The sequence below is a fragment of the Haliaeetus albicilla genome, chromosome 2 (genome assembly GCF_947461875.1).
Source record: "Haliaeetus albicilla chromosome 2, bHalAlb1.1, whole genome shotgun sequence".
Taxonomy (NCBI): Eukaryota; Metazoa; Chordata; class Aves; order Accipitriformes; family Accipitridae; genus Haliaeetus; species Haliaeetus albicilla.
This window is the reverse complement of record NC_091484.1, coordinates 37,113,218-37,140,599: the sequence shown is the minus strand read 5'-3', so window position 1 is coordinate 37,140,599 and position 27,382 is coordinate 37,113,218. Positions and strand designations below refer to the sequence as shown.

The window sequence follows — 27,382 nt, the reverse complement described above, 5'->3', positions numbered from 1 at the left end:
TTTTGGATTTGTGCTGAAAACAGTGTTGATAACACAGGGATGTTTTCGTTGCTGCTGAGCAGGGCTCACACAAAGCCAAGGCCTTTTCTGCTCCTCACCCCACCCCACCAGCGAGGAAGCTGGGGGGGCACAAGGAGTTGGGAGGGGACACAGCCGGGACAGCTGACCCCAACTGACCACAGGGATATTCCGGACCATACGACGTCATGCTCAGCATATAAAGCTGGGGGGCACATTCGGAGTGATGGCCTTTGTCTTCCCAAGTCACTGTTAGGCGTGATGGAGCCCTGCTTTCCTGGAGATGGCTGAACACCTGCCTGCCCATGGGAAGTGGTGAATGAATTCCTTGTTTTGCTTTGCTTGTGCACTTGGCTTTTGCTTTACTTATTAAACTGTCTTTATCTCAACCCACAAGTTTTCTCACTTTTACCCTTCTGATTCTCTCCCCCATCCCACTGTAAGCGGAGTGAGCGAGCAGCTGCTTAGTGCTTAGTTGCCAGCTGGGGTTAAACCATGACATACTTAAAATGAGAAATAAGTTAATTAGAAGCCATGAAACAGAGATGGAAGCTGAGCTACCTTAAAAAATGAGTAAGTGAAGAAGCAGGTTCAGATTGGAGAAGAGGGGAAGTAGTCTTTATAGCCTTCAAAATTATCTTCCTATTAAGCTGTTGAAGCATAGGTTTGGAGGTATCAATACAAAAACTTAGTAGTATTCCCTCTTTGGGACATGCTGGTATATGTTGGAAGTCTTTAAATGGCATATTGTCCTGTACTGCCCCATTTTGAGCACTTGTCCTCTTAATGTATCTTTGATATTATTTTTCTTGATGAGGTCCTCACCTTTCTCAGCCGTACACTTTGAGCATGTTCACCCTACCCAGACTGGTGCAGTCAGTGCACAGTATGTTGCTGCATGTCTGGGCTAAAATAAAGTGTTAGTAGGAAGAGAACCACCAAAATTAAACCTGTGAATCTTGCACCTGAACCAGCAGAGTCACCAGGTGGGGAGATTTCCTGAAGAGCTGAGCTGAAGGCCCTATTCCCAGGCTCTCCTTCTTCCTGCTCTCTTTTCCATCTCTCACTGAGGGCTAAGATAGCTCGGGCAACCATGCACTGGCTGTGGATAGGGTTCCCAGGAGAGTGGTAATGGTGATCTCTGTAGCATGCAGTAACTAAAGGGGTAACTCATGGCATGCAACACTCAGTGAGGTATAGGTGCAGGTAAAGGTTTGTGGGAAAGGTACCCCCGATGTGTAGTGCAGCCACAGCGGTCCTCACTGAAGGGTATGCTGCCTTGGGGCAGGGAAGGAGCAGGAGCTGTGGTTGCAACTCGGTGCAGGTGCTGCGGCTGGTTAGGTGGTGGCAGGGCAGAAGAGTTCAGGATGAGAGTGAAACATCTGAAAGTACATTAAGCTAGCATGATGTTTGGGAGTCACTATGTGGAACGGTGGCATTTTGTTAATTTATTTAGTAATTTGTGATGGCAGTAGTTGAATATTGAACAGCTTAAATCTAAGCATCTGGCATTTCATGCTTTGGTGAAGAGGGAGTGGGTGAGTGAAATAGTAGGGGTAAATTGTGAATAGGAGTGAAACCAATATGTGCAGCTTTCTCTGAACCTGCCCACCTCTTTCTTTGTGTAATACTGAGCAGCTGGGGCTGTGCTATCTCAGCTTATCATCACTAATCAGGCTGTAGATCTCTGGGGACATGTTTTGCTTTCAGTTGCTTTGGTAGAAATCTAAACTTATTACCTAGATTATTTGCATTTAGACCAGCAAAACTGCAAACAGAATTTGAGCCTTTTTTGTCAGTGTGGTTGGTGGGAAGTACTCTCATTTTATGAGAGACTGCTGTCTTCGTTTAGTCGCAGAAGAAACCACTTGAATACAAAATGAGAGAGCATTTGCACTATTGCCCTTCTTTTTCCTTCTGTGAGGAAAGTTGTACTAATCTTAGTAGGAGTAAAACTAATAGAGTTCACTATAAATTAATTGAAATAACTTAGTTTATTTTAAAGTGGCATTTTCCTAATCCATAATATTTATGCCAACCTGTAAGAACATAGGACACAAGACTTGACCACGTTAGTTACAGAGGTGTATGCAGCTGTAATTGAATTCCTTGAGCTGTTCCAAACGTTTTTCAGGGAGATTTCCCCCCCCCCCTTGAAGTCCATGGAGTTTTTTTCTAAGTGCTCTGCTGAATTCCCTATATGCTTTTTAATGCTAGGCTAGGTAGGTATGTTTATGAGTTGCCGTCCTGGACTGCTTTCTCCAGAGGTGTAATTTAGAAACTGTTTTTTCATTCATTACTGTGCTTACCTTGGTCTGAATCTGTGATTCCGTCTGTTGTTCAGCTTGCAGACTGATGACTCATTCCTTTGCTTCAACGGATAGCTGCATGTGATCTTATCCCATTCTTAGATGAGCTTTGGGAATGAGCTAACAAGAAATGTTTACAGCATTTGGGTAAATTGCAATTCCATAGAGAACTTTATTTTAGGAAAAAAAAGGGAAAAAAGGGTTGTTGAAACTAAAAAAAAAATTTGGTTTAATCATTTATCTGTTTTATTATGCCTCTGTTGGGCCTCACAGTATATGCAAAGGATGTAAGAAGATGCTCTCTGCCCCTTTATAGCATGCATGAGAAAAGTCAGGGTGTGCAGAGGCAGTGGTGCTTCCATTCAGGAACAGGGTGTAGCAAAACCACCAGAGACATCCATCTCACATGCTGTAGAAATCCATATGATGAAAGAAATCCTAGTGGGATGACCACTGTATTTGCAGGAGTTTTCTGTAGGAGAGCAGCTTCCTGCATGCCATGTCCCCACATGACTTAGCAGCATCCCGTAGGTGTGAATGCCTGTCTCTGCAGAGCAGGATATGCAGAAGATGAAGAGATGAGTGGTGGAGGGAGACATGGTGACTAACTCTTTATTCCTGGAAGTGTACCTTCAGCACGGAGGACAGCATTAAGTATGTCCCAAATAGGCTCCTCACACTGCGTCATTACTGGGGATTAAGCCATTTTCCCCATGGATACTGTACTCGGCAGAAAGCTCTGCAGGAAGGGGTAGTGTTCCTCCAGATTTAAATATATGCAGAAATCAGCACTTACATAGTAGGTTAATTCTTTATTATCCACCAGTTTCTTCTCTTCTGTGACATGGGTTTCAGATACTGCACATGTTGATTTTTCTCCCTGTGCCATGTGGTCCTAACACATGGTGAAGGAAGAACATTCAGACTTGAATTATTTCATTTCCCAGCAATCTGTCAGTTTTCCAAAGTCACTTTTTTTTCTTCCTGGTATCTCTTCTGGTATTTTTATTTAATTTTTAAAAAATAGGACATTGAGGTTAGATTGTTACCTTAAAACTGGTTGTTCCTGTTCACTACTAAAAGATGCATTAGTGAACTGCAACTGAAATAATTAGTAGGGTATAATTTTGCCTTTTTTTTTTAGGGGGGTGGGGAATTTGCTTGTATTAATCTTTCTGCTTTGCTAGGTCTGTGGAGACCGCAAGGTTTAATTTCTGTAGGTAATTCTAACTTGTTCATTTTTCAAGTTTTTATCTGCTGGCTTTGAATGGTAAGGGGGAATTTGCAATAAAGACTTGTCATCGAACTTGAAGAGTACCTTTATGCTCGGGGTAAATAAATAACCTCTTTCCTTATTTAGGTAAAGGTCTCGGCCAGCGCTCTTGCTGATGGTGTCCTTTTGAACTAATCTGGTATTGTATTGTGCAGAGTGCAACAACCAAGTGATACCAGGCAGTATTTTTGTTATTACCCGCTTATAAGTGATACCCTTATGGTAGTTAAGGCAGCATAAAGAGTTTACGCTGTGCTTGCTCAACCTGGGACCTGTCTTCACCACTTCTTGTGGCCACTTGGAGGGTCTGCATGACCATAGTCCGCAAAACCTTTCTTCAGCCTGGCTGCCAAGCTGTATTTGCACAAGTTAGAAGCTGAGTGGTGAGGGTCAGAACTGGGATTTCTCCAAGGTTGGTTTATTAGGTTCCTTCAGAGCACAGGAAAAACAGCCTTCCATCCAACTGTATGGTCGAGTATTGCTTATAAACACTTCCCTTCTATGTTTTATTTAATAGTTTGGCTGCTGTTGAGCTTTTGCAACTGTGAGGTCAGCTGGATTCTTGTGTACCAGATTCTGCAGAAAAATTTTTGGCCAGTGGTGACTGATATGAAAGAGGAGCGTGGACTAATTCTGTTTAACAGCTTGTGCAAAATATATGTAGGAGTCTAAGGAAGAAACTGTCACTACTGAATCTCAGAAGAAGTAAATGTAAGAAAAATGTTTAGAATTTAGAGAGGAAGGAGAAAATGGTGTGCATGGATTGAACGTGAAACATCAAGTCCCCGTTGAAAAAGGGAAGCTATCCAAATGCTGTTTGGGAAATTTCGGTAGTTTTCAGAGAGCATATTCTGTTGTATCTTGCTACTGATTAACAAGTCTGTAAGTTTTTGGTGCGTGTCATAGTTTTACCACATGCCATTACAGCTTGCTGACTAAGGCTAGTGAAATTTGTTTCTACCGAGGATGAGTATCCTCAGAGGACATGCACAAAGAGATTGGCTGATTATATTCTTCACCTTTTGAGCGAGCTAAAATGTTCATTACAAACAACTTGTAAAAAAGCAAAGAGCATTTCATTGATAGTGTTATATGAACACAAACTTCTTGTGTCATTTTATATGAAGGAGACCAAAACCAGCCACAGTAGTTTACAAGCAACAACTAAAGCAAGGCTTTGAAAAGAACATGGATTTGGCTTCTATCAATATAGCAAAATATTTACTTAAATGAGTGTGACTTCCATTTGGTGTTATAAGAGATAATATTTTTACACTTCATTTCTTCTCTTCACCATAGTGTTGAATCTTGCTTACTTTATGTAGTCATGCATGAATACACCGTATTAAGTAGTATTTTTATGAGTTATCTGGACATTTGAATTTCTTATGCATGGACCTATGAAATAAAGAATGCTACTTGAAAAAATGGTTTCAGATGAGACTAAAAGAACAAAGTAACTCATTATTGGCTCCTTTACATAGGTACTTGAATTGTATTTTTTTCCTTAAAGTATGTACATATATTCCGTCTGTTTTTGTAGCTTTCTGATACTATTTCCTCTGGGATTCTTTTTGGCATTAATTTTTGTGTATACCATTTTTTTCTTATATCAGATTAAAAGAAGTGAAGATACCACAAGTGAAATAAACAGAGAAATAGGTTAACATGTAGAAACATAGAAAACTTGTTTAGGAAATAGCTTTTTAAATGAGTTTAATTCAAATGGTCAAATTACTAAGGCTAACCAGAAAAGAATGGACATTTTTGTGGAGAAGGGTGAAAGATGTATTAAGGGGAAGTTGTGAAACCCCAGGGGGAAATACACAAACAGCAACTTTTAAAACAGTCTAGCCTTATGACCAGAAAGAACTAAAAAAAATTAAATTAAAAGAATTAATTGCTTCCTTGCCATCAGACCTTTCCCACCATGAGAAGTGCCGTGAGCAGCAGTGAGCAAGCAGTGGTTGCCAGCACTCAGAGGTAACGACTGCAGGCAAGTACGTGGTGGGCTGCCTTTTTTAGGCTTACTACCTAAGGGGGCTTCTCTTCAGTGTAAAACAGAAGTAGAAATTAAACTTGTTGCCTTGAAATGCAAAACCAAATTGTTTAAGGCATTTAAAAAGGAATTTGTCTGCTGTCAGTGCTATCAGCCCTTGAATTTTAAAGGTATTTTTGTTACTGTGAACTTGAAAATTGAGATGGTGCTTTTTTTCAAGGCATGAACTGCATGATCCCACGATGTAGCATCTTTGCTTACATACGTAGGTTATCTCCATGGCTGAGTCCCTCCATGGCTTTGGAAAAAAGCTGGTCAAAGTAGTGCTCCTCTGCTCACCTGCAGATTATCTGGACCTGTAGATGTATGGAGCAGAGGTGGTATGCCTTGCTTCTCCAACGACTTGCAGCACTTGAACTTTCCTTCAGAGTCTGGCCTCCTGGGAGCCCGTAGGATTGCTAAGTTAAGCAAATGGCCTGATAGAAACTTTGATACCAGCAGATGAAAACAGTTGCGCTGGCTCTGCTGGAAGATAGCAAGAGAAAGCCACAGAGAATCCCTGAGTGAATGCAATCACAAGATACTGACCCGGGGGCTCTCGGTTTGCCAAGCTGGGGACCAGCAGGATAAAAGGCTTTTTTCCTTTTGAGGCTTTAAAAAAGGAAAAGGAGCCTCCCAACAGGAGGCTTCAGGGAAAACTTGGGGGGCTTGTTCCTGCAGAGTTCTTGTTTTCCCTTGGCATACATGGGATCCCTGTTGAGGGATGTGAATTGGCCTCAGATTTTCTAAGACAAGATTGTAAATGAAGGATGGGAAAATGTATTTCGTATTACAATCTGTTTGACTGATTTCTTAAAATTAATAACAAAACGTGGAATTTTAGAAAGCTTGATCTACCATGGCTCAGTTCAGCTCCTCCTGAAATCAATGGGACAGTTTACAAGATACTTAAGGAGCAACAAAGTTCAGTGGGTTTGTTTTGGTTTGGTTTGGTTTGAAGCCTTCTAGCTACACTTTACAGGATTTTGTTCTGTAATTTGAGTGCAGAAAACAGAAAGAAAATTTGCCCTTGTTTTCTGACCAGCTTGAGTGTCATTTTGGTGCCCAAAAGCATTTAAAAAAGACTTAAACTTTTTTTTCTCTCTTTTTTTAAGGGCAGTGTTCTTAAAACAGCTTGTATGAAAGTAGGCATCCAAGTTAGCGTTTGATGTACTGAAATCAGTTAGTCACTTAAGTGGTTCATTAGGTACTTGTGAATTCATTTACCAAAAGTTTGGCCATGTGTGACTTGCTGTCATTTAAAAATCTTCTCCTTTCAAGAGTTTCCAAAGAAGTTATGCATATTTATTGGGGATATTGTCATGCTGTCAATTCAGTAATTCAATTTGTTGACTTCAGCTTAGTAACGTAAATGAATAAATATTTGCAGTTTTGGTCCTTTGCCTTTAGATGTTGTTATGAGTTAAAAAAGAAGAACACTATTTTGATTTAGAGTATAAAGTCACAGAGCAATACAATAATTGTGTATCTTCAATGTTTGTTTGCTAATATAGCCATTTGTCACGAAGCACTGTTGTTGTGGAAACCAGCATAATTTTAATTAATGTTTTACACTATGTGCCTTACAATTAAAATTTTAAAAATAGAACATCTGTAATTGGACTTGTTTACCCATCCTAGTCATAGTGGAAACTGTACTCAAGGGTAAGATGTTGCATAAACCCTATCTGAGTGATAGAAAACATCTACAGCCCAATTCTGGTTTGGGGGTATGTGTTTATAATTTCCTGTTGCAAGTGAAGCATCCTGTGAAGTGCATCTCTTCTTTACAGACAACACAGATTGTACAACCATGTGTAACATAAACAGGAAATAAAAATGTGCTTCGGTAGGACTTAAATGTTGTGCTGCAAGGCCTAGAATTACCTCTGTCTTAAGTTATACCGCTTTCAAGTATTTTTTCTTGAGTTGTAGTTCTTTCAGGTGTTTTGTTTAACCTGCTTGGAAGTAATCACAGAATGGCTGAGGCTGGAAGGCACCTCTGGAGGTCGCTTAGTCCAACCCCCTGCTAAAAGCAGGGTCACCTGGAGCAGGTTGCCCAGGACCATGTCCAGCAGGCTTTTGAGCATCTTCAAGGATGGAGATGCCACAACCTCTCTGGGTAACCTGTTCCAGGTTTGACCACCCTCACAGTAGCGGGGGGAAATATTATTTTCTCACTTTCAAATGGAATTCCCTGTGTTTCAATTTGTGCCCATTGCTTCTTGTCCTTTTGCTGGGCACCACTGAGAACAGTCTGGCTCTGTCTTCATTATTCCCTCCTGTCAGTTATCTATACACATAGATGAGACCCCCCTGAGCCATCTCCAGGCTGAACAGTCCCATCTCACAGCCTCTCCTCATTCATCAGATCCTCCAGTTCCTTAATCACCTGTGTGGCTCTTTGCTGGACTTGTTTCAGTCCGTGTTTCTCATGTACTGGGAAGCCCAGAACTGGACCCAGCTCTGCAGATGCATCTCACCAGAGCTGAGTAGAGGGGGAGGATCACCTCCCTTAACCTGCTGGTGATGCTCTTTCTAATGCAGCCCATGACGCTGTTACCTACCCTTGCTGCAAGGGCACATTTCGGGCTTATCTTCAACTTGGTGTCTGCTGGGACCCTTAGGTCCTTCTCTGCAAGGCTGCTTTCCAGTCGGTCAGTCCCCAGCATGTACTGGTGTGTGGAGTTATCCACCCCCGCATGCAGGACCTCGAATTCCCCTTTGTTGAGCTTTGTGAGGTTCCTGTAAGCCCATTTCTCCAGCCGGTCCAGGTCCTTCTGGATGGCAGCACACCCACCTGATGTATCAACTGCTCCTCTCAGTTTTGTATCATCAGCCAACTTGCTGAGGCCTCTAGCCCATTGTCGAGGTCACTCGTGAAAACGTTAAATGATACCAGCCCCGGTACTGACTGCTGGGGTACTCCAGTAGTGACAGGCCTCCAGCTGGACTTTGTGCTGCTGTCCACAGCCTTTTCAGCCGAGCAGTTCAGCCAGTTTTCTATCCACCTCACCATTTAGTATTTTAGTCTGTACTTTATCTGTCTGTCAATGAGGATGTTATGGGAGACGGCGTCAAAAGCTTTGCTGAAGTCAAGATAAATAACATCCGCTTCTCTCTCATCTCAATGGGATGAGCCAGGCATCTCATTGCAGAAAGCTATCAGGTTGGTCAGATGTGATTTCTCCCTTCATAAATCCATGCTGACTACTCCCAATCACCTTATTTTACTCTGTATCTTAAGGAAATTGTTCCTGGATTTATTTGCTCATCACCTCCCCGGGGTTGGAGGTGAGGCTGACCTGCCTGTAGTTTACTGGATCCTCCTTGAAAATAGGACTTTTGCTTTCTCACAGTCCTCAAGAACATCCTCTGAACCCCATAACCTTTCAAAGATAGTTGAGAGTAGCCTCCTGTTTAACATCAGCCAGCTCCCTCAGCACCTGTGGATGCAACCCCTCAGGACCCATGGGCTTGTGTATGTCCAGTTTGTTTAAATGTCCCTTAACTGGATCCTCCTCTGCTGACAGCAAGTCTTCATTGCTCCAGACTTTCTCACTGGTTGCAGGGGCCTGGATTTCTGAGAATAGAATATTGAAGGAAGAAATATCTTCTAAATTGACTGCCTTTTTTCTGGTAGTAGTCTGTCCCTCTAGCTATCAGAGATACACTTAATATGCTTTAAATGCAAACCAGTTCTTTGCAGAATGTCTATATTAAATAGATTTAAAATCTGTTGATAGACCTATATTTAAAGCTAAACTATTAATGTCTGTCCATGATTACACTGAAAAAGAAAAATTCTAGTGCACAAAGGAGTATGAATCTACCAAAAATGTGGAATTTTTTTCTGTGTGCTTCTCTGCTGTGTTGGCCTGACTGAGTGCTGGCTGCGCAGAGATGTGTAACAGGAGTGAGTACAGGCAATGCCAGGATTTCAGAGATGGCTTTCATGTGTCAGAACAAGGTGGATTAGTCTGCAGTCACATTCACATTGCCATCAAGAGCTGTCATCTGTACCTGAGCAAGGTTGTTTTAAGCTTGCATGGGTGTAACAGTCCCAATCTACAAGCATTTCTGTGCAGTCGTCAAATGGGGAAAAGGAAGGAAGAAAAGAAAGTGAAGATGCTGTTTCCTGCTCAGCAGGAACCTGACAGCTCCTGAGCTCAACAGGACCAGGGCACTGGGAGCCACTGTCTCGCAGGGTGCAGGTGCGATCATTGGCAGGAGGCAGGATTCTGGCTCCTGGCTTCTTCTGAGCTCCAAGCCCAGCAGCAGCTTGGGAATCCTACCGCTTACAGGGCTGCAAAGCACAGATCGTCCCTTTCCTGCTGAGCATGTGCCGCCAGTGGCGAGCATAGGTTAGTCAGCCCTGCCCTCCGAAGAGAAACTGGACATCCCCACTGAGTGGAGGCAGAGCTGAGGAGCCACCCATCTTTGGCAGTGTTCATCTACTCTTCCAGCATGGCTCCACCAGCTTTAAGTTAATAATAACTTCAAAAAAGCCTTCCAGTTTCTTAGGGTTCCTTCAACAACCAGTGGTTCTCGGGGTTGCACAGCAGTGAGGACTCAGCCCAGCATCATGTGAAGGTCTGCCAGGGTCGCTCCTCATCCTGCACGCAAGCGAGAATGGCTCTGGGTGGGAACCGTGGCACTGCCTCAAAACTAGTGGGAAACTGCAGATGTTACAGTAATTGTTCCCAAGAGTAGCTGTGCCATCTTTTGGGCTGCTTTCTGCTGGCACTGTTACACAAAAAAGGTCATTTATTTTCCTCGGTGTTTCTTCTGTTGTTAACACGTATTGTTAAGTCAGGGTTGCCATGTCTGTGTCTTGTTCATGGTAGACTGTTCATAACATACCCCATATTAGGTGTCTCGTCTTACAAACACATTGTATGATCTCACCACAACCTTTTGAGCTTCTGCTTCAGATTATTACTAAGATCCTGAGTGTTAAGCTCAGCCAAGCAGCATTGAAGAGGGCCACTTTGCTCACTTGTTCGTAAGGGGCTGTAACCATTAGTGCACTGAAGAAGCACCTTCTCTTTGTTTTGAAGAGAGTTCCGGGTGGAATAACTGCTGAAGAAAAAATACCATCTTTTTAGTAAGACAGAAAAATGCCAGTGTTATTTAGATTTTGTATTTTGATTGAAAATTTTCTTATTGTGTAATGTTTTATACATATTGTTTTCTCTCAGGAGTTTTAAAATGTTTTTAAGTTTTTTAAAAGTTTTATTTTATTAAAATGACTTTCATAAAATTCAATAAGAAAGCATGTATGTTCCAATAACATTAAAAAAATCCATTAAAGTGTCAGTAACACCTTTGATACAGACGCTATGAAAAATGCAGCAGAAATAAGAAATTACTTAACTGAAGGAATGCCATGTAAACAGAAAGATGTGGAATTATTTTTTTCTCTTTTTTTCTTAACCCACCATCAAGTTTTGAGCCATATGCGTATTTTAATGAATAAAAGTAGAATGTAGAATTTTGCCTTTACTTTAAATAAAATTATTAGCAGGTTATAAGTAGTCTTATTTTTTTTCTCATCTTACTACTAACATTGATTCTAAGAGGCAGCTGTTAAAATCACTGATGAGAACTAATCAGTCATTCCTGATGTAAAAGTAACTTCATAATATGAAATGATGGCCCGGTGGGTTAATATTGTAGCTGAAGTTGTAAGACACCTCCAGGGCTGATGGTTGACTTTCCCACTTCTCCCTGTTTGCAGAGGTGTTTGCATCTACCAAGTACATTTCAGTGCTGCAACTTCGAAGAATTTTAGAATGGTTGTTTGCAAGATGACAGGGTTTTTTTGGTGGAAAGAGAAAGGAGAAGTTGTATATGCCAATGAAGAGGAAAGCAGGTGAAGGGACCCATCATAATAGCTTTTTAGGACTTTTTGAGACTCGTGCCCTGAGTTACTATGTGCTTGCCAGCATGCAGTCTCCTCGCTTGCCATAGCACAGTTGTGCTGTGGCCACTAGCACATGGTCTCAGCATCCTCTGTGGTGGCTGCGAAAGTCAGGAGACTACCTCGATTTATCTCTTCACACTGAGTGCAGGCACAAGGTTGAGGTCTGTGGCAGCCCTGTTGATGAGGGCACGTGTCCACAATGGTGACAATATGGGGCAACTGTCAATGCGGCTATGAGTGTCTCCCTTCTGTGCTCAGGGGAGACACTTTTGAACACAGAGCACCGTGAGAGCCCTGGTGGTGCAGTAACACGTGGCAACACAGGCTGCTTTCAAATTCAGCTCATCTATCATGGATCGGTTGACAGCAGTGTGTTGGCTGAGGTTTAATACTGGGCTGTTCCTCAGGCTGGCAAAGGTTGCAAGGTTTGAAATGCAGATTTGCAAGGATGGGCTTCTCTTTGCAGCTGGAGGTCGAAAATCTGATACTTTTGGGAAGCATCCTTTTGAGATGCAGGCAAACTTTCCCTGGACCAGAACACGAGTGGCACTGAAAGCATGTATGGCACCACTGCGCTGTGACAGTTTAGTCCACTGTATTGTGTGTGAGCTGGTCTGTTAACTTCACTGTCTAGTAAGGGAGGGCAGCGTGGAACTGGGGGGTACCTTTGGCTGACTGAAAGCAAGAAGGAAAGGAGTCAGGAGTGCAGGCGGTGCTCAGATGTAAACCAGCTTACGGAGGTGGGACTAGCATTGCTGCAGCACTGTGGCACTGCATCTATGGCAACTAAGGGAAGGAGAATGAGCAATGTAATGCTTCCTGTGATGGGGAGCGTGAAGAAAAAGAGATTTGAAAATGCTGCTCTCAAGTGATACGGTCTGCTTTACTATTTGTTTTGCCATTCTTCATAGTATGTAGACTGGGACTTGATAATGGTGCTGCATAGCCCATTTGGACTTCTTTGGGTGTCCTGGACTGTTGACTTGTATTCAGATGTGGATTTGAATGCATAAAAGAGGTAAAGGTGCCTTTGAAATTAATAGATTCTTAAAAAGAGGGAGAGGAGGGGGGCAATTAGCAGGATGCTTTTCATTTCTCTCTCTCTCAGTGAAAGTGTGTAGTAGATACAGGGTAAAACTATACCACTGGATGGGTCGTTTACCATATCAGTGCATCTCTTTCTGCCATCTTAGTCAATGGGAAGCTGATGCTGCTGGTGGTGGGCCGATTCATGGCCTGTTATGTAGCTCCTGGAAAGACTATAATTTATAGAACTTGCTAATGCTTGATAATTTCACTGGGCCCCAGGTTGTAAGGGGTTCACCCATCAGCATGTGAGCCACTGTCGTCTCTCACATGAAACTCCCATGTCTGGCTTCCTCCCTTCACAGTGAGAGCACAGGAGTGACAGCAGGTTCTGGTTCCCCTTCTTCTTTCCTCTTCCTGCAATTCCACAGGCTTCTCTGACAGCCTTGAAAGTTCCTATAGGTATCACCGCTCTTCTACCCTCTGTCTTTTTGTCCTTGAATTAGTAGTCCTGCCAGTGAGACAAAGACTTTCCCCTTTGTAGCTGGGCCATCTTTATAAAAAGCCCCTAAATCCTAATGTTTGTTTCTGACAGAGAAAAATGGAGGTGAGTGGCTTTGAATTCATATGCTTTTATTTGGGGGAAAAAAAGAAAAAAAGGGCCAAGCAAGTGAAAAAAAAAAAAGCCGGTAAAAGTAAGTCTTAATTTCAATTGGATTCCATTTTTTATTTTCTCTGCCTTTATACTTCATTGCTTCTCCATTTCTGTTTTTGGAAAGAATTGTTTCAGGAGAGGAAATAGTAGTCTCGTTTTACCTACTACCACCCAGACCATTTTGAGGCAGTGTATGGACACAAGTGACATGTGCTGGCAGACAAAGCCACCATCATAGTTATGCTCAACACACCTCACCGAGAGTAGCTGCTGTTTCAGGAATCAGAGGAGAAGGAGGGCATACGTGTGCCACGCACTGGGGACAGGTTCCCTTTGCTCTGACGTGACTTTTATATGTCTTGTTAGAAATGAGTGGGTTAGTGACCAGCCAGGGATTGCAGGTGACACCGCGGGGCTTGGCGTACCAAAGAAAACCCAGGGCCACATGGGCTCTTCTGCTGAGTGAGAAAATTCAGCTTCATGGCTCTCCTGGAATCAGACTGAAATGAGACTGGTAGTAAACAACTTCTGTGCTAATAGCAGGGTGCCTTAGCATGCAGGTGGTTTAGAACAGAAGCCAGTGCCTTAAGCATTGTTATATGGTGGTGTGCGTTTCAGACTGAAAAATGGCCACAAGCTTTATTACTTTAATATTAACGCTTTTTCATTGCTCTCTCTCTTCCCTCCTCCTGCAAACTGCTGCATTCATCCATTATAAAGTAGCTCTTTCTTTTTTCCCCTCACCTGCCATTTTTCACAGTGTGAGGAGGGAGAGGCAGATGAGTGGCAGGAGGGACAGTTGAGGACATAATGGCACTGCATCTGTTGCCAAATGAAGCCAAAGCCCAGGCTGCTGCCAGATAACCTGTTGAGGTAACTCGCAAAGCCCTCAACGATAAAAGCATCCCTCCTGCCATGGCTGCCGCTTTCTAGTCTCCTGCGATCGGACTGCACCTCTTACGAGAGCTTCTCCCACTAGGGTTTTCCATCCTCCTTCCTGCTCCTTGATGGCGGGGCCTTTGAGGCGCAGGTGTTGGTATCCATCCCTTCCCAACACTTGTGGTCAGGTATTTGCACTGCATTTGCCACCGAGGGGTGTGTGCCAGGATGTTTTAAAATTGGGAAACAAGTAGTAGTGATTCACAGGACCCAATTTGCCCTGCTCTCCCCTGCAATTTGGAAAAATGGCATAATTTTCTTTTTCAAAATCCTATTCTTATATTCTCTTTCCTATTCGAAATATGTCAAGTTAAGTTTATCTCGGTGCCAGTACCAACTGTAACCAGAGTTAAATTAGCCCTCCTCTTAGCTCTGCTTGGTTTTCACTTTTCAACAAGCCTTAGTAAAATAAATCATGTCCCCCTCGTCTTTAAATTTCATTATCATGACCTAACTTAACTTGCTATAAATTATTTCTACCTGAGCTTCTTCAGCTGTGAACTTGCAGCCTCCAGTGTCTTGCTCATTGGATCATTGCCCAGCTAATCAAGATTTTTTTGTTTCTTCACAACTCGTTTTTGTATCAGCTAGCTCCGCCAAAGTCAACTTGGCTGTGTAACCTCCATGGGGACACACACAGAGCTGATGTATTCTTGTCTTTAAAATAAGGGTTTTATTGAACTGAGTTTCAGTCTCTTCCCGTCAGGCTCTAGTGCTGCTGATAAAGACTTCTTTTCCCTTAGAATAAATTAGACCTCAACGGTTTGTTCTGTTCTTGGAGGCAGCCATTGCAACACTTCCTTTTGGCTCTTCTTTTCTTTTCTCCTTGGGAAGAATGACTGACTGACTGGAAAATCTCTGCTCACTCAGTATCGAGCAGCTGTGCCCTGTTTTTGTTTTTTAGCACCGCTAGATTTCATGTCTGATAAAGACTGGTGTTTCTTTCCACTGAGAAATGACGATCCATTATTTTTTTTTCTTTAGAGCTGTTCCTATTATTTAGCAATTGTTGATAAAACAACTTCTGTTTCAGCCCCCTGAACATTGAAGGCTCGCCTCTCACCAAGCTGCTGAGTTGCAACCAGGCTAAATATTTTTGCTGAGTAAGGGTCAGAGAACCCTTGAAGGATTTCAGCTTCCTACATCAAGTTGTAATAACAACTTGCTATGATCATATGTCCTCAGAAGAGAAACTTACACAGTAAGCTTTTTATGACTTCAGAAAAACTGGTTTAAAAAAAAAAACCAAAGGATTTTACCTGACTTCCTGGGAAGCCTTGGGGATGCTCCAGAGCAGTCATTTCAAAATGAAAACATGCTGATTGTTGCTTAGGTGGAACACATGTAATTTGCAAAGTCCTTTAATGGCAGCTGAGGGCCTGATGTAACTCACCAGCACATCAAAAAATAGCCAGTTTTTCTAACTCATTTGGAGACAAGTGGTAACATGCAACTTTTTATGATGAGCAGTCTAACATTCTCCTTCAATATAGCCTTTCTTTTGAAAACAGACACTCATGCTTGGTCACTAGATCCTGGCGGAGCAGATACATCTGCTCGAGTAGTTTAACTGTTATGGTGGATGTTGACAGAATTGAGTTTTCTGGGTGCATTCAGACTCCACTGAAGGCATCGTGTTTCCTCCCAGTATGGGATGGTGCAGGAACAGTGGGTACAAAAGGTACTGCTTTGGGCACACAGCAGTCTCCTCAGTTCTGACATGCTTCAGTCTGACCTAAATTACTGAGCTCAATATGAGGTTTACTGGTAAAACGACACGTCATGGGATAGGCAGGGGGTCAGATTAGATGATCTAATGGCTCCATCTGGCCTTAAACTCTTAATTAGGGAAGTGCAGCCAGCACAAGATAGCATTGAAGCTTTCTGCTGCTAGATTTTGCTCGCTTGGGAGATGCTCAGCTGAAGCAGAGATGCAGAGGTTGTACTAGGGCTAGTCTTTCCCCCGGCCTCTGATGCCAGTAGCTGCCAACAGAGCTAAAAGCAAGTCCTGATGGGAACCTACTAATCTTGCTTTCATGGAAGTACAAAAGCCCTGTGTCTAACTATTCCAGACTGTCACACGTTCAGCTTTTAGAGCTATGATGATACCTAAATATAGAAATAACATCTATTATTAGCCTGGTACTATGGCATTCATAGAAAGAAAAAAGATAAGTTTCTCTGGCAAGCTGATGAAAAAGGAATTACAGTTATTTGAAGGTGCTCATGGATTAAAATATTAAAAGTGGGGATGTGGTTTTAGTGGTGGGTGGTTTGATACGGTAGAGGATTATGATACCTTTGCTTGACACTTTTGGTGCAGAAATGGGAAGTATGGATGTGTGAGGTGTTGTAGATGTGCTCGTTGCTCTCAGCTATGGAAGTGGCAGTGTGGAAGTTTAATAACCATTGACACAGCAAAACCAGCATCACTGATTAACCAGTTTCTTTGGCAAGCCCAAATGGCTTGTAGTTAACTCAACATTTCACTTGATTCCGGAAGGTCACTTGAATGTCTTCTTAAAGTTGCTTAATTGCTTATTGATCTCATAATTATTCCATACTTGCTGTCTCTTTTGCTATTTTCTGGAGTATGTTGATATGTCACAATTTTAATTTCTTTAGTAGAAGATAGTGGTTTTGTGGTGTTGAGCGTTTACTTTTAAGTTTAGAGTTTTTAATTGGGAATTTCAAACTTTATTGGTTTCCTTTATATACAAATGTTACACATTTTACTTTTCTGGCATTCTTCTAAATCACATACTCTTACTTCTGCATGCCTCTTAAAGGTCCTGTTATTATACAACTAGCATATTTCAAAGCAGAAGGAGCTGAATTAATAACTGCTGAGGTACTCTATTCTAAAGTGCTGTCCCCTATTGCTAATTTAGCTTGTGGGTTTTCCCCTCCTTTCAGATTTTTTCATACAGAGTTAATTCCTCTAGAAGTACGTTCTTTTTGTTTGTGGTCTCATCGTGTGGATATTAATCAGATGATTGTTTCATTTTAGTAGTAGCTTCTACTACCCTGGCTTCTTTCCTTGCAAATTCCTTGTGCCACAGATTATTGCTTTGTGTTTATGTCACTGGGCAGTTATGCATGGAGAGAAACAGCCTTGGTTTCCTGTGGTTTAACACAACAGGGTAATCTAGATCCCAATTAAAAGCAAGAGTATGTGAAACTGGATGCTAAACTGCCACTGTAGCACTGCTTCTGCTCATATCTGTATTTCCTTTTGAGGCGTCTAACCCAAGAGATGGTCTCATCTGTGGTGACCCATCGCTGTACCTGGGAACCTGCTCTGTGGCAGAGGGTCAGCTGGAAGAAGCAACTTTCAGTCATGCTCTGCTTCTTTCTCCTCCTCTCTTCCCTGTCTTACTTTGGAGTCTGCAACACATCTTATTTCTTCTAGGACTCCCTAGTGCCCAGGTATCTGCTGCCAGCAGCTGTCTTGCTGGCTGCTTTGTGCACTGTTGTCAACTGTACAAAGTAGCTAGCATGTTCCTTGCTGAATGGTCCCTTCAGGTTTGCATGCTTATTTCTGCCTTGCTGACTTTATTATCAGTGCAGCTTCCCTGTCCTAATTACAACTTCTCTCTTCCCACTGCCTACTAAGTTGCAGAAACATTTGGATGAACCTCAAATGAGCCTGAAGATAGCAGTATGCAGACCCAAATAAACGCCCTTAAAAGTGGAAGAAAGGTCTCTGGATGCTCTGAATCTTGCTTATCATTGCAAGGTGGTGCCTTAAAGGCCTATTAGATTCTGATAACACAGTTTTTGATAGGGGGTTAGATTTACACATTGCAAAATAAGAATGAGATTTTCAGTTGGACAAAGACACCATCTGCAGTCACCAGATGCAGTTATCAAGATTAAATTGCAAGACTTGTCACTGATTATGCTGGTAATCATTGAGGTGATCAGTGTAATTATCTTGAGATCAAGAAGACATTTTCTCTGCTGTGGTACTGCAGAATTAAGTTGATGGAGCATCCATCATTAGCTACTGGGTAGAATCAGGGTATGACTCCAACCAAGCACTTGTCTTTTTCACTTTGATCATGTTCTTTTATAATACGGGAGAAAAATAGTTCAGTGAATATTGTGAAATTGACCTTTTATGTTGAAAACATTTTCCATTGGAATCTATCAGATTTATTGAAAACCTACTGCATTGCCTAATCGTGAAAGGCTCCTAGGCATTCAGTTCATAACCAGACTTTAGAACAGACTTTAGTCTGGGTCTCTTTACCCAAGGAAGACAAAGTATTTCCACTTCAGGTTATTTTAAGCTTTCAGAGTATATTTTTTTTCTAGTATAGATCATATGGAGGATTGACTCAGCTGCTGCTGGGAAAGAGTTTTCTTGCCAAACAGAATGGCTGTTGATGTTGTCTCAGAAAATGTGACTGAGATTCAGTAGAATATAATCCCAAACTCTAAAAATGTCTTTGACTCTAATGCACACTAATAATTAATCTAGAAACAAATGATATGGCTTTGGAGAACTCTTTACAGACAGTCATTTGTCTGTATTGAAGCATTTCCCTTTAGCATCTGTAATGTGGTTCTTCATGTTCTCATTTAGTGGTAAAAGATCCATTTTGCAGATATGTTTGCTGAGCAGTAACTGGCATATCTTGAGCCTTTGTTCATTCTTCTATAGATTGTCAAGCCAATTTCTTGCAAATATAGCGATAAATGATGTTCGAGAAATGATGGTATTTATCTTGTATCTTATGCCTTTCATTTTTAACTTACTTCGTGGTGCCACTACATATGCACTGTAAGTGTATGTAATGTTTTGTTTCCTTTTTAAAATGGCATAGATACACATACAAAATGTTGTTTATATTTCCCAGCAGGGTATATTGCTCAGGGAAGGGACGGGAGCCTTTTGTAGACTTAAATCTTATGAAGAGGATGCCAGAGATAACTGGGAAAGAGAGGCAGCACTGAACATCTTGTAAAAAGCAAGTGATTCAGTCTTTGTTATGGCTTGAAAGAAAGAGGTCTAAGAGCATCCCCGAAAGCTGTTTCTTTAATTTCCATCAAGCATATTGAATTTCATTCCAAGAAATGTGTTGCCACAGAAGACTTCCAAGAGCAAAGCATCACAGGAAAGATAGGAGATAGTTGGTAATATTTTTCTGTCATTGATCTATTATTATATCTGCTAAGCTTCACACAATTATTTATCAGCTGAGAGTTATAAAATAATTCCTGACTTGACATGAAAAGGGAGAAAAGTCAAATACATTTTTTAACATGAACCCAACCCATCAGTCTTAAAGTGCTGATTCATTTGCCCACACAGTATAATTAAGTAAGCTGTTAATCTGTAATAAGGAGTGATACATTCAGTGATCTTACAATCAGAAAGTAGTTACAGTTTAAAATGTTCATTTGGCTCTCCTCAACCATTTTATTACTCTGTGACTGTTAAGAGAGGGTATTTGTAGCTTAGGATCTGTAAAATTTTACCTGCACAGCTTGCTTCTGCAACTGGAAGTGGTTTGCCATGAGCAGTTGTTAGAAAGATGCCTATACTGGAAGGTTTTGGGGAGCAAAATGTCAACTGGTATTCTGAGTCCTGTCTTGGGGAGAATATTATAGTTTGAGTACATTTGGTGTTTCATTAGATAATGAATCCATTATGTAATTAGAGTTCAGGCTCACACTGATTAATCATGACATTTCGATTATTCATTGAATCAGTGATCTTTTGCACCCCTCTTTTCCCACCTCATTTGCTGTTGGCTTCTATTAATTTCTCTTCTTACTGCTTTAGGTTTTCATCTTGCTGTGTTCTGAGATCCTGAAAATCTTCCACTGCCAGAGACTTTCATCTGGGAATTTAAATCACCTGGCACCTTGCAAGCAGCTCTTGGCATCTCTCTGGTTTGTTTGGTGCTTCATAGCATTTTAACTGCCTACCTTCGAGGTAGCTGTGCTGTGAAGCCGCCAGGCAGCCGCACCACGTTTGAGGAGTGCCAGGGGGAGATGCGTGAAAGACAGAGGTTGTCCTGAGACTCGAGACCTGATTCTTGTTTCATCTGCTAAATTGAATTTCCTGACAGTGTCCCAGAGCCACAGAGATGGACGAGTTGCCCATCTTGGAGTCTGCCTGTGCAGCTAGTGAGATTGCCCTTAGCTGTGGCGTGCCATGGTGCCTTCCCTGCTGACATTACACAGGCAGCATTGTTTTAAAGGATTGTGTCATTAGTCTGGAGGAATTCACTTGGTACCCATGAAATTTGTTGTTCTGTAGCGCACAGACAGCACAGAGATCAGAAGCAGCTGCTGTGTTCTCCTTCGGGTCCTGCTGCTCCCGCTCAGCTCCAGCTCACAGGTATCCTCACTTTCCAGCTCAGTACCCACTCAGTCAGTCACATTGCTGTGGTGTAGTTTTATCGTATTTCCATAGGGAAGTGAACACAAATACCTTTTTTTTTTAATAATTACTGTTATTTTGATACTGTCACTTTTAAGCCATCATCTAAATCCCAGAACAGATTTAGAGTAAGATATAGCAGACGGTGGCTCAGCATTTTTACTCAATCTTTTTGTGTTTTTAAACAGTTAGGGTCAGACTGAGCCCACAAGTGTTGGAGAAGCGTCCTGGTTTCGGCTGGGATAGAGTTAATTTTCTTTCTAGTAGCTGTATAGTGCTATGTTTTGGGTTTAGTATGAGAAGAATGTTTGTAACACACTGATGTTTTCAGTTATTGCTGAGTAGTGTGTACACCAAGTGAAGGATTTTTCAGCTTCTCATGCCCAGCCAGCAAGAAGGCTGGAGGGGCACAAGAAGTTGGGAGGGGACACAGCCAGGGCAGCTGACCCAAACTGGCCAAAGGGGTATTCCATACCATGTGATGTCATGTCTAGTATATAAACTGGGGGGACTTGGCCTGGGGGGCACGGATCACTGCACGGGAACTAACTGGGCATTGGTCAGCGAGTGGTGAGCAATTGCATTGTGCATCACTTGCTTTGTATATTCCAGTTCGTTCATTATTATTATTATTGTCATTTTCTTATTGTTATTATTATCATTATTAGCTTCCTCCTTTCTGTTCTATTAAACTGTTCTTATCTCAACCCACAAGTTTTACTTTTTTTTTTTTTTCCCCCCAATTCTCTCCCCCATCCAACTGGGGTTGGCTGGGGTTAAACAACAACAAGGAGCCAGGAGGGATTTCATGGAGGTTTTTCCCCCAATGTGCACAGACTCTGTTAGCCTCCAGAGGCTCAGATGCTCTCAAACACAGCATGCAGATGCACAGGACAACCCAACATGTAGCTTACTGGGAGGTCTGTACTAAGCAGTAGTATAGGACTGATTAAAGATAAGATGTATAGAAATAGTTCTTCCCATGGATATCTTCTCTGTTTTAATTCTTCATAAATATGCCATCTGCAGTTGTTTGGGAGTAGTGGTGGCAAATCTCTTTCTTTGGTTCAGGTAAAATTGTCCTGTCCTCACTCCTTTAGCAAACTGGACTTTTCAGGTGGGCTAATCACCTCTGAATTTTGTGATGTGGAGAGCAAGGCAGGTCTGTGTGTATGTGCTGTAACAAACAGACTGGCATTACAGGAAGAAGAGTTCAAGGAAAACAATCCATTAAAAAGAGGAGTATTTTCTATTTCAGTGGGTAATTTGCTAAACCTGATTTAAACCAAAAGTATGCAATATGGCAAAGTTAAGACCTATTTTAAGAGAGAAGAGGAGAGTAGATTTATCAATGAGCATCTTTTCTATATACCAAGATAGTCAATGTCTTAAAAAGGGGAAAAAAAAGTTATAATAATGTCAGGTCTTTCAAAACTATAAAACATCTCAATAATTTTTTGGAAGTCAGATAAAACAATGATCTTTTTACAGTGTTCCCTTTTAATGGATTTTTAGTTATAAAATTTTAATATTTATTCAAAGTGCAAGTTTGCTCTAAAGGATGTCTAAAAAAAGAGCCCTGTAGGAGTCTTTATTTCCTGGGCTTTTCTAATTCTGTATCAAACTTCCAATGTTGGCACACAAGAAGGTTGTTACTCTGAAGGGCAGGAGTTTACGTAGACCTGGCTTGAAAAGTTGAGCTGAGAGTTTCACTTGAAGGTGGTAGAGCTGCACACACAAATAGGAGCAGTTTATAGATTCATATGTGAGTTGTGTGGGCTGTGCGTGTGGAGGACAGGAGGCACCTCAACACGTGCAGTGCATCTCTGATGTGGATGGCCAGCAGTTGCTCACAGGGATGCCTTTGGTATTAACTGAAAAAACAGTGACGTTTGTGGTGGACTCTGTGGTCCTAAGGAGTGTGGAGCTCTGTGGTGCCATTTGGGATGTGTTTTCAAATGAGGGCTTCTCCAGGTGCTGTGCCTGAAGTTAATAGCAAGGTCATTTAAGTTTTCCAGCTGTACACCATCAGAAGCGTGGTATGGCTGGGCAGGTGAATTGTACACCAGACCCTACGATCCACATTCTTGGGAAGCTGCATTGTACATATTTTTTTCCAGTTTTTCTGGTGGTCAAAAAGTGACAGACCAGACAGATTGAGTGCAATCATGATGCAGCCAACAGGCAACCCCCTATGGCTGATCTGCTGGCTTCTTCCTTTTGCCTCTTCCCATTCTTGCTTGCTCGTTCGAGCTCATAAGCTACAGTAACAACAAATTCCCCTTTAGTCATGGCACCTTCAGTAACCACAAATACAAAATGTGCGTGCAGATGCCAAGCATTTCTAGTTAGCTGTGACTCCTTTGACATTGCTGGAGTAATGGATGCAATCTTTTTCATCAGGCAATCCAGCTTTGAAGACAAGAAGAGACATTATTCTAGTACCTTACATTATTGATGGGGAAAATGGAGTTGCTGTCACTGAATTTCCCTCACAGTGAGATGTGTGCCATTCAGCCATCTTTGCACACAAGAGGATGGTGTAGTTGCTCAAATGCCAGTGAAGACATAATTTAGCTTCTGGAATCTGCACAGATGATCATGCATGAGATGGAAATATCACTAGGCATAAGAGATCAGCAGTGAAAACCCTTTGTAGTGAGACTTTCTGACTGTAGAAGCCACAAAAAAATCTGTAGGTGGCTGACAGCTATGCTCTCACTTTCATACTGTGCCCCTAGACTTGACTCTGCAAGTTTGCTTTGCTCCTGTGCCCTCACTGCTCTCCCTAGGATCCCAGTGCTACTGCAGTTGCCCTTAGCATCACTCATGCTTTTGGGACACTGCTGCAGTCCCTATTTTTCTTCTGGGCACCTTGCATATTTCTGCTTTTTGTTTTTTTGCAACTCATTTTGTTCTATGGCTTTGTAGTCCCATGCAATCTCTGAACCTAACCAGGGGGATAAAAACTTCTTGTACAGCTGGGACTCTACTCTGCTCATTGACAGTGCTGCACTCTCCAGTTCTTGGGATTGGACTCCAAGAGGGCAGATGCAGCTGCGTGGCCTGATCAGTTATTTATCAGATATCTGTGATCAGCCCATCAGCCCGTGGAGTGGGAAGAGAGAAAAGAGAGGGAACACTGCATAGTGGGTAGGGACAGGGACATGATGGGAAGAAGCATGCCTCCTGTGCTCAAAAGGAGACCGTCCTTCAGCTGTAGCCTGATGCCATAGCACCTTCTGGTTTTTTTTCCTCAGCATCCCATGACATCACATCCCAAAGAAACAGCATCTTCCAAAGCACCGCCAATATTTATCCAGTTGTTATTGCTAGAAGTGTGCATTCTGCACAGTGCCTGTACTGGTTGGTTTAGGGAACAAGAATGTTTTTTAGGATCATATCTTTCTCTGTTTTCACATTTCTGCTTGTTTGTGAATGATAGCAACAACAAAAATTAAAAATCCTCCCCTGCCTTTTATCACTGAAGAGTCCTTATGATCTGTGATTCAGTGAAGGCCAGTGTGGCACTTACTGCAGAGAGCTGCTGCTGATTCTTTCCATCAGTGTTTGACTACAAGCAAGACGAGTGATGATGTGTGTGTGAGTCTGGGGGGGGTCTTCACTGGTGTAGCTCTGTGTGATCCTGTTCTACAGACTTCATTTGTGGCCCTCATTGCTGTGATTTCAGACAGAAATCATCCCATCAAGACACTTATATTAAAGACCTTGCCTGGTCTTTATAATGTGAGATCTTGCTTGATGAATAACCGTCAGGAAAAGGGTGATGTTCTTGATCCCTCCTCAACAGAAATGTTTGGGAATTCACCTGAAAATGTCTGAGAATTCAGGTGAAATTTCAAGTAAAAGTTTTGTGATATTGGAGTGACTTGAACAAAGATATTTGGCTGTCATAGGTAGTTTTTGTAGTCCTAGAGAGTAATCTTTGAAGCACCCTACTGATATCTAGATACACAACGTAGGGAGAAGGGATCTAATGAACATGCAGGGAGTGAGTCTCTCTCTCTCATTTGGAAGACACAATTTTTCAGGAAGAGAGTCACCAACAAGGGGCTCTGATGACTTCATCTTGGTGGAGATGCAAGGTGATCCAGACGGTTGAGGGTGTCTGTGTTTGAAATACTATAGGCAGGATATCTCTTAAGGCTGATTTTGGCCTCTGCTTTTGAGTCCTCAGCAGTGGCTGGCCTTCAAATCCAAGGGACTAGCAGCTTCTCTACTCTTACTTTTTATGGGAGCAGAGGCGATGTGGAGGGCCAGTGACGTAGTTCTGTGGCTCACACATGTGCGCACTTGTGTAATGACTGAAGAGCTGCCACATGGACTCTGAAAGTCTCTACGCTAGAGTAGAAACCACTTTTACTTCCCCTTGCCCTTCCCCTTGTCTTAAGTCAGACATCTTTAATTATATACACGTGTGATTGATTATTTTTTTAATGCATCTTTTGTTGTCTTAGTATTGTCCTAAACAACAAAAACTCTCAGGCTCTTTCACAGGGTCACTTTTGTACTGTTCTGTTTGATGGTTCTAGGATTTCCTATATTCCTATATCTTGCTCTGAGGACACAACAGCATGAATTAGTATTGAAAATAGTCTTGTCATGGGCTTTCTGTGTGACTTGGCTAAGTCTGCAGGCCCTTTTTTCCAGGTGGATATTTGGAGGCACTAATGTTTCTTTACCATGCTGAATTCTTGTGGGGAGGACTTATTAATCAAATACCTAATTTAGTAGTATTGCATTCAGGTGCTAAGATACAGTCTCTGCACCTTGCTCACTGGAAAGGCAACCATCTGCAAGTACCTGACACCTGAAGCTCAGTAGAAGTCTCACTATGTATTAAAAGGAAATGTGCTTCCCTTGAGGATTTCGGGATGTGTACATTTTCCTACACTGTTGGATGTTTGTATTGAGTGAATGGTCTTGGGGGAGCATGAGAAGAGGAAAGCTTGAAAACCAGTTTAAATTGCAAGACTGTAAAGAATTCTTTTGTGCAATCTTCCCTGTGTAGTTTTATTGCCCTGCAGTATTTGACTTGTATGTTAGGTTTTCTATGTAGAAGTGTACACAGAAAGCCTTTTTATACCATGCTGTTACCTGTGCTTGTAGTATTGCTGTCATTTCCCTGTGCCTTCATTTACTTTTTAATTTATCTTTCTTTTCTTTATATTCAGACTTCTAATTGATTAATATATTTATTTTACTTCTATGTCTTCCATCCCTTTCTCTGTAGTCTTTACTGTTTCTGTCTGGTACATATATCTTGTTTTTATTCCAACTTTGTTACTTTCTTCTTTATTTATTGTGTTCCAAGCAGACAAAATTAGATAGATGCTCAAGAAGCCAAAAATCTTCCTGTTGGCATTACAAATGAGTGGACCCTAGTTTTCTTTTTTTCTTGTTGCGGTCACTAGGATGCTATGAGTTTGTTGGTGAAACCCAAACCTCAGATATCCCTTGGATCAGTTATTTTGATTATGGAAGTAAACAAAGCTGTGTTTCCCCTGACTGATGCTCAGTCCCGTTGGATTGCTTCCAGTTAATGTACTGAGAATTTGCTGAGCTTTATTCTTGCTCAGCTAAGTTTTGTTGACTGGGTTGTTAATTACAGGTTTAAACTTGTATTTGCTCTAACAACTTAAAACATTGGGAGTTTTTCTTCCTCTTTATACATTTACTTAGTTATCTCTTTTGAAGAGGCATTGCTTCATTAAACACTTTCCTGCTTAGTCTGTAATGATCCTACTTCCACTCTAAACACATTAATACATTAAAGAAAAAGAGCTTCATTTGTCTTCAGTGGGATGAAGATGTTCCACATGGTCTTTGGTGCTTGGAGCCTTTTTGACACACGATCTTTGGTGGCATAGCTGCACTTATGCAGGGCCCAGCAGGATCCATGGTGTAATTCCAGGTTGGCAGAGTTTTTTTAGCCTGTAATGAAGTGAATATGATACGTAATCACCCCACTCTGGTGAGAACAGTGTGATTTTTATGCTTCTACAAAATTAAGCATCTGAGACTACTTCAGCTCTTTGCTCTTTCACCGCAGTCCATTCCTGTGGTAGGACCCCAGTATTGTTGGTGGGAAGCCACTGTATACAAGCGATGAGATGATGCTCATTCTGTGGTGATGAGCTGGACCACTCATCTACTCTTGGTGCAGCACTTTAGTGAGACTTGTAAACATGAAGGGAAAAGGAAATAGGTGGCTGTTTTTCCAGGGGACGGCCCTTCTTGCCACAGCACCAGGGGCTGCGGGAGGGAGGAGCAGATTGCCAGCTTGGAGCTGCCAGGGGGAGCAGCTGCCAGCTCCAGCTTGGGCTCCGAATGGGCTGCACATTTTAGCAAGTACTTAGCACTTTTGGGCAGGCTGGGAAAAAACAACTTCTGGAGCTTGTCTCCTTCTGTAGCAGATTTCTATCTGATCTGAAGACCAGGCACTGCAGTGACCAAAGAGCCTCAGGGAGAAATGGCAAGGATGCACCCAGTGCAATGGGCTTCTTTATGTAAATCCTGTTTCTTCCACAGAGGGCCTGCAGGACTCCATTGATTGTGGAGGTGCTACCTCACCTCTCCATCCTCCAAGGGAGCTTTTTGTGCTCTGCTTACTTCCCTTCTGAATGTTTTCACATTTCCAGGGTTAACTTCACAATTTCTCATTGCTAACAATTTCCTTTCTTTTTAATTTTAGACTAGCAGTTTTATGGAGTCCAAGTGTAAACTTTCTGTTTAGGTTCTTGGGCAATCTTTCTCTTGATCAATAAATAAGTTGAAGAG

At 42.0% G+C, this 27,382-nt stretch overlaps 1 protein-coding gene across 10 annotated transcripts in view; it reads left to right on the top strand.

The window, feature by feature from the left end:
• LRRC3B (leucine rich repeat containing 3B) overlaps nt 1-27,382 on the top strand; it is a 62,045-nt gene that overhangs the window by 20,025 nt on the left and 14,638 nt on the right. The window contains exons 1-2 of one of the 10 annotated variants that reach the window (XM_069771146.1): nt 19,104-19,326; nt 19,979-20,539. The exons of the other annotated variants lie outside the window; for them this stretch is intronic. The gene's annotated coding sequence lies outside the window, so the exon portion shown is untranslated. Of the gene's footprint in view, nt 1-19,103; nt 19,327-19,978; nt 20,540-27,382 lie in introns of those variants that run through there. 10 annotated transcript variants of the gene reach the window in all.